The sequence below is a fragment of the Neolamprologus multifasciatus genome, chromosome 22 (genome assembly GCF_963576455.1).
Source record: "Neolamprologus multifasciatus chromosome 22, fNeoMul1.2, whole genome shotgun sequence".
Classification (NCBI taxonomy): domain Eukaryota; kingdom Metazoa; phylum Chordata; class Actinopteri; order Cichliformes; family Cichlidae; genus Neolamprologus; species Neolamprologus multifasciatus.
The window spans coordinates 21,816,603-21,824,254 of NC_140459.1; positions in this window are offsets into that span (position 1 = coordinate 21,816,603).

Genomic DNA, 7,652 nt, shown 5'->3' on the forward strand with positions numbered 1-7,652 from the left:
GGCAGGAATTCTAAAGCGTGTGTTAAGACAGGCGAAGAGAGGTGCCAGATCTTAGTTAAAGATCGTCTCGCAGAGAGTGAGTGAAGCGTGCGAATATTTAGCGCACGGTTTTGCAGACGGAGGAATCATTAGCTGCAGTGTGCGCGGAGGTTCGTGTTCAGGGTCGCTCTGAAATGTTGCTGCCAAGACATCTGCAAATACGAGGCAAAGAGCTTAAATCCAGGGGCGATTCTAGGATTTTTCAGTGGGGTGGCACAAGGGAAACCATGTGGGGGTTGGTGTAGTAGCTAAGAAACTTATTGAACATTTAATCACATGGCTGGTTTTAATTATGTTTCTTTTTCCTAATAAAGCTTTCATTTATTCAATTTTTTAAAAAAAAATTACATCATGGCAGCTGTTTTACACGTAGACAACCAAATTATCAGTGGTAAATAAAGTGTGTCATTAAGATTACTGTTACTATCTAAAAATTAATCAAAATGTGTGTCAGAGTTGCATGCTTGTAACTATCATACAGACGTTGTGACAAATCAAATCGATTGAACATCGCAGTCCCAATTAAAATACTTTGTACTGTATCTTTAATCAGCACCAGTCTTTTCCGTTCATATATTATTAGTCACATAGATATATTTAAAATTAAAAAGTGAAGAAAGTGACGAGTTTCCCAGTAAAGGATGTCTGACCACCCCAGGCTCCCCAATTTAGCATTTTAACTCCTGTACCAGTGCTTACCAATTTTTTTGTGGTCACAAGTCCCTTCATCTCCATAACCTGTCAGGTTGCCCATGATTTTAAATTTGTCAACACTTAGCACTATTGTGTCAGTTAGATTTTTCAGCTTTCTCTCAGCAACAACAAAATCTCTGTCAATCTGCTGGGATTTTCCCACACAACCATCTCAGGGGTTTACAGAGAATGTTCCGGAAAAAAGAAAATATCCAGTGAGCAGCAGAAATGTCTTGGTTGATGCCAGAGGTCACTGGAGAATGGTCAGACAGCTTCAAGCTGACAGGAAAGTAACAATAACTCAAGAGCATCGTTGAAAGCACAACATGTCGACTCTGGAAGCAGATGGGCTACAGCGGCAGAAGACCACACCGGGTGTTGCTCGTGTCAGATATTAACAGGAAACTGCTGCAACACTCATATGGTAGGGTTAAAATTTGACAGCATTAAAGCATGGATCTATTCTGTCTTGTATTAATGGTTCAGGCTGGTAGTGTAATGATGTGGGGGATATTTTCCTGGCACACTTTTGGTTCCTTAATACAAACGGGATTGTTTAACTGCCGCAGGCTACCTGAGTATTGTTTCTGGCCATGTTCTCCCTTTATAATCACAGCGTACCCATTTTCTGATGGCTGCTTCCAACTGGATAACCCGCCACATCACCATCCTCAGATCATCTGAAACTGTTTTTTGAACATAACAATGAGTTCACTGTACTCAAATGGCATCCACAGCCACCAGACCTCAGTCCGATAGAGTACTTTTGGGATGTGCAGCCGACAAATCTACAGCACCTGTTTGACTACGTCACATCGACATGGACCAAAATCTCAGAGGAATGTTTCCAGTACCTTGCTGAATCTTTGCAGTTCTGAAGGCGATAGAGGGCCCAGCCCGGTACTAGCGAGATGTAGCACTGTATGTTAAATGAAAATGTGGCATGGTGCTCCTTAGAAAATTGAAGAGAGCAGCACAGGATGTTTATTTACACAGCTTTGCTGCAAAGATTGCCTGCTTACCCCCACTCTGTGACTGAATTTAAACAGAGTACTTACAATGTCAGGTCGCAGGACTTTTTACCATTAGCTGTAACACTCATTCACTCTGAAACTTGGAAAAGCTGGATTTAAAACATTTTACTGCTTATAAACAGGGTGAGTCACAAAGGAAATGTGCTGCATTCTCTGGTTTCACTGGAACATTTCATTTGTCTATGTGCAGCTATTGTTGCACATGTTTTTGTTTTTTTTAAATGTCTTTTTATTATGTAGTTGTCTGTCTCTATTTTTGCACATTCTTTTTGTACATGTGTCTCTTGGAAAAGAGATATTAATCTATATGAGACCACCTGTTTAAATGAAGGATTAAATAATACTAATAATCGGGTAGTCCTACGCTTCATACTAGCTTAGCACACTCTTGTACATCATTGCTGTTTAGGCTGATGCTCTGAATCATGACCCAGGCTACAGAGTGATGACTCCAGTTCTCTCTTCTATGTAAATAACAGTGTTTTCTTCTAAAGTTAGCAAACTGATGTGGCTAAAGATTCATCTGCCATGGTAACAATGTGCCTGCTCAAATCTTTCGAGGATAAAAGTCAAAGGCATTGAAGATATCATACTTCAATAAGGCTTGAGATACAAGTGATGGAGCGGTCTCTAAACTGAGCAGCACAGACCAAAAGCACGCCTTGACTGGCCTCATTCTCATGCATAACTGTTGGTAGACATCATCAGATGTTATAGGTCTCTGTGTGTGAGAGTGTCTGTGTGTGTTTGTGTGTGTGAGAGAGAAATACAACCCATGGGGAAGCCCCCCTCTCTCTGGGAGGTCATTTCCTGTTTGGCTATCTTTCTATAGTGTTTCTACATCCCTGCTTACCCTGTATCCATGTCTTTCTCGTGTTTCTTTCTCTTCTCCGAGGAACACACACATTGAGAAAGCACTCAGCGATCTGGCCCCCAGACATACTGGGACCAGCCAGTTGGTTTATGGCAGTCAGCTGGGCTGTCTCAAAGTCAAAGGGAATACACAAAGATTTCATCAGTACATGTGGACTCTAATGTAGCATCAGATTATGATCGAGATTTCCCAGAGAGTTCAGTGTGCAGATGAGGTAGACGGTGACAGACAAAATGAGAGATGAACAAATGAGGAAAAGACAAACAGTGTGATTAAAGTTAGAGCAGAGAGGGATACGAGTGTTTTAGAGCTGACCCAGATTTACAAAGACTGGCAAAACAGGTTCCATTGAGGGCCTCGAACAGAGCTGCCCACCACTGGGGCTGCAGACCAGTTTCACCAGCCAGTCCTTTCATCACCTCCTCCCGCCAATGGGGCCTCTCACTGTTTAATGACATTTCAGTCTCACAGCAGAGAAGCGAGAGAAATACCTACTTCCACTAAAACGACAAAGAGAGGGGAGAGACGAGCTCGTATATCTGTCTGCACTTTAACATATTGTGTGTGTGTGTGTGCGCACAACATAAAGAATATCCAGGTCACTGCTAGTAAGTAGCGTGAGCTAATACTGCAGTGTACTGTATGTAGGTCATTGAGGAGGGTTACATTACTCATTGCAGAGTCTTCAGGTGTTGAATCAGCTTCTTATGAATGAGTGTGTGTGTGCGTGTGTGTTTTCAGATGTGTTGGGGAAGTTAACTTTGACATAATTTTAGATTTTAAAACTTGCATTCATAAACAACAATGTGCTGTAAAAACTGGAGTGATTGTTAGTAAAAATGGGCCTCCTCGCACCAACATAGACAACAACATAAATGATTTACTGATTCTGAGCAAGTATGCTTCATTAAATCAAAACAAGATATGCTTTTTGTTTGAAACAAGGACATTTCCAAGTGATTGAAAACTTTTAGGAGCATACAAAAATGCTTCAAACACAGCGGGACTCTGAAGGTAGGGACTAATGAGCCTCACACAAAGCCACAAACTTGCAGGCGGTCACACTACTTCGAACATGTGTATCTTATTGTGCCTCCCGTCAAACTTTTATCTGCCTTGAATCACAGAGACAATGTCTTTGTAGTGTACCACAGCATGGGACTTGCTCACTTCTAGACTTCATCTCAGGAATCAGTATGGGCTGTAGGTAAAAGTCAAGCAGTGCTCGAAATAACAAATAGCAGATTGTCTCTGCACTGAGACCAGAAAGCACGCCAGTCAATTTGTGCACTTTTGCAGGACGATAAGCACAAGCGCTGCATTTAGGAGTGGTGTTGGAAGTACGTTAATGTTTTTTTCAGGTCCTTTAAGATGTCAAAATAAAGCCAGATATAAATCCAGGAGTGGAAATCAAGTGGTGGGAAAGAAAGAGTGAGGAGGTGGGATTGCGTGTGTGTGTGTGAAGTTGGTTTACATGAGCAACAGCTGCTGTGATTGTTATGAGCTGGGAATCTAGTACATGGTGTGTGTGTGTGTGTGTGTGAGTGTGTTACTGCACTTAGAGAGAGATGGAAGCACGTGTCTGCAACTGTGCTGACATGTCGCTGCAACTGAAGACTTTCAGTAAGTTAAAAGATGAAGGTAAAAACGATCGAAGAATAGTCAGCACACGGCCCCCCTTGCATGCCTGGGGCCCAGGTGCTAACCTTTTACATCCCAGTGGTCAACCCCACCCCACCCCCACCCACCCTTAGTTCAATTCTTCCAGCTGGTTCCCATCACGGGCAGAGAAGGAGCAAAAGAAACAAGGGACAAATACTGTCAGCATCACTCCGCTAAAAAAAAAACTTGATTAATATCAAATGAAAGCAATAAAAAAAAGCACACATATCACAAACAGCTGCTGTTACAAAAATACACCACTGACGAAACAGCTGATTACAACAACAACATCAGCACATCTTGCTAAAGCATTTCTGCTCTGGGGGAGCTCCAGCTTCTCATGTCCGACTTGAGATATGTTGAAATAGCTGAGGAAGGGGTAAAGAAGGGGGAGGGATGGCAGCACAGCCCTTATTTTTCAATCGACCCGTTAAGAACAGAGTAGAGAAAGGGAGGAAGGGAGGTACTCAACATCTGGAAAATATTAGAGTCCATGCTATGGCCCTTGTTGAAGGTTTGGGAGAGAGTGGATAGGGAGATAGAGAAATAAAGAGGGCAGTGTAAAGGATAGTGTGCGTATTGAGAGGGAGACCCTTTGATCTGCCGAGTTTGATAGCAGCTGTCTGCACGCTGGGTCACATAATGACATTGAGGAAGCATAATGACTTGAGATTTTAAGATCACTAAGCTGCACAGAAGATAACACTCAGGGATTTAAGTAGCTTGAAAACTGTGACAGAGATGCATGGGCATCTGCACACATGAAAGAAAGCGCAAAAAACAGCGCCCATATGGAGGTGATCTCTGGATTAGCATCGCTCAGTTCAACGCAACACAAGTACAAGTCACAAACAAGGCTGCAGAAAAAATGCGGGTCTTTATGAGTCATTAAAACAAAGTCGTCACTCTGTAATTTAGAGAGTGGAGACATCTGATCTGCAGCTGTCCCAGTCCCCACACTGCACTGCTTGTGTGAAACATCGCCCTCTGCTGACAGACATTATAGCCTAATGTAGGCCAGTACTGTAATAACGTCACAGAGTGATGATGGCTCCCGAGAAAGATGATTTTTATAAATGCCCTCTTTCATTGAGAGAGCTCAAAGTAAGCTAATTTGCTAACTCAATCTAGCCTTATTAAGTTAGCAATCTAGATGTGCTAGATTGAATCTAGCCCACAGGGCATCTCTGATACCCCCTCTCCACAGGCGAAGCCACTGCAGAATTTAGAACTGCTTCTGTGCATTTCCTCCAGAAAATGGCTCCTTAAATGTTAGCAAGGCACATAATTGTGGTCCAAAAGTTGCTAGAGCCACCAGTGGCTGGTGGAAATTTACCAGTGACTGGCATATTTGTACCATCATTTTCTTCCCATGGAAATTATGCCAATTTCTGCCCACAGTCCTACATAATAATAGTTTCTCAGACTTTTGCCTAAATGGTGGGTAGATCTCAAAAAGCACCATGCAGGACAGAGTGAGATCTGGTGCATAAAGGGTACCAGGGGTGGCACCGCATTGGATGGAAAGGAGGAAATAGACTCCAGATCTACTGGTAGCAAGGCAGTGTAGTTAGCTGGTCATGTGTGTCAACATTTTTATCTATATTGGAAATCTCTCAACTACTGAATTGTTGTGAAATGATAAAATTGTAATTTACTGTGCAAAAGTCTTAAATCAAACCTCCTTTCTTTATATTTTGCTAGGAAAATGGCAAATAGTTGCAACAGTTTATTGAAGCACATGTAAACATACAGGGATATATCATCTATGAAGCAAAAATCGAGTTTGAAAGTCAATATTTGGACAACAGTCATAAGTCTAACACAGCAAGAACTCTCCTAAACAAACTTTCATGTAATTTCTTTAAATAGTCTTCAGGAATAGTTCTCCAGTCTTTTTGATGGACATTCAAAGCTCTATTTCTGATGATCTAATGTGATCACACACTGCTTCAATCTGAAAAGGCCAATCCATAACTGATCGGATGTCATTGTGTGCTTTTTTTTTTATCCAGCTGTGTTCTTACTGCATTGCCATGCTGAAAAATGAAGCTGCTGCCAATTAGATGTTTGGGCACTCACTGTTGTGTTTCTCTGCTGACCTAAATACTTACATACCTTTAAAACAACTGATTGCCTCCATCCATCAGTTTAGTTGTACTTTTTATTCATGGGGCCTTGGAACAATATTATGAAATATTATGAATATTGTGAAATTATCTTGTGGAGGGCCTGATTTAAAATCGCGTTTCCTGCTGCCACTATATCCTCCTTACACTTAACATTAAACTGCACACTTTAATGAAAAACAACACTAAAGCCCAGCCAGTCTTTTATCCTTGAATACAAAGTATTCAGTGTGCAGTAACCACAGCTGACCTATGGGTGGCACTGTCATCTCTTCACTCAGTAAACATGTCTGTACCAGTCATTGGTGTTTACTGACAGAGAGGTGATAGGGGATATAAAGAATTAAATTGACACGCATGAGATATTGTTTCAGATAAAATTGCTTATTTAAAAGGAGTAATCAGTGTGTGATTGGTTCCTATCTCCTTCACTGTTTCCTGTGTGTGTGTGTGTGTGTGTGTGTGTGTGTGTGTGTGTGTGTGTGTGTGTGTGTGTGTGTGTGTGTGTGTGTGTGTGTGGACAGGCGTGTCTGCACTGTGAGGTATGTCAAGGTGCGGTCCTTAGTGGCTTCAATTAATCACTCGTAAGGTGAGTTAAGTAAAAGGGAATCCACCTAGATGTGACAATGGCAGCACCTGTGATAGAAGCACAGAGAGAAAGCTCTCCTCACCCTGTCTGCTCTGCTTCCAGTGTCCCACTTCATGCTCTCTCCCCAGTCCTGATTTACATTCCTTTAAAGCTCCAAACACTCCTATTAGTTTTGCTGGTTCAGAGTCTCTGGACACGCCCAGCTATGAGTCTTGCTTTCCCACTTTTTTTTCTGTTGCCATAGAAATAAGCCCAGGCAGGAAGTGAAGGCCTCATGCCCATGCAAAGGAGGGTTTGTTGGGTAAACAAATCCAGAGGCAGCACGGAGAGGACAGCAGAGGTGGACTGAGTGTTCAGAGAAATCACGACAGGCAGACGTTTAGGAGAAAATGAGTGACACTAAGCAGAGACACATAAACACATGCTTCCGCTCGCTCCTTCCAATCTGGGTGCACTGACGCCAAGTTTCTCACTTACTCATCGATTCACTAAAGAGTCAGCAGTTGTGGGCAAAGCCATCTTTTGCAACCAAAGGACAGTCACCAAACAATACCACTGGAGTGAGTACAGTGTTGTGAAGCCCTTAGACCAGATGAATTATGAAGGCATGCAGTCCACACCTAGTGGCTTCT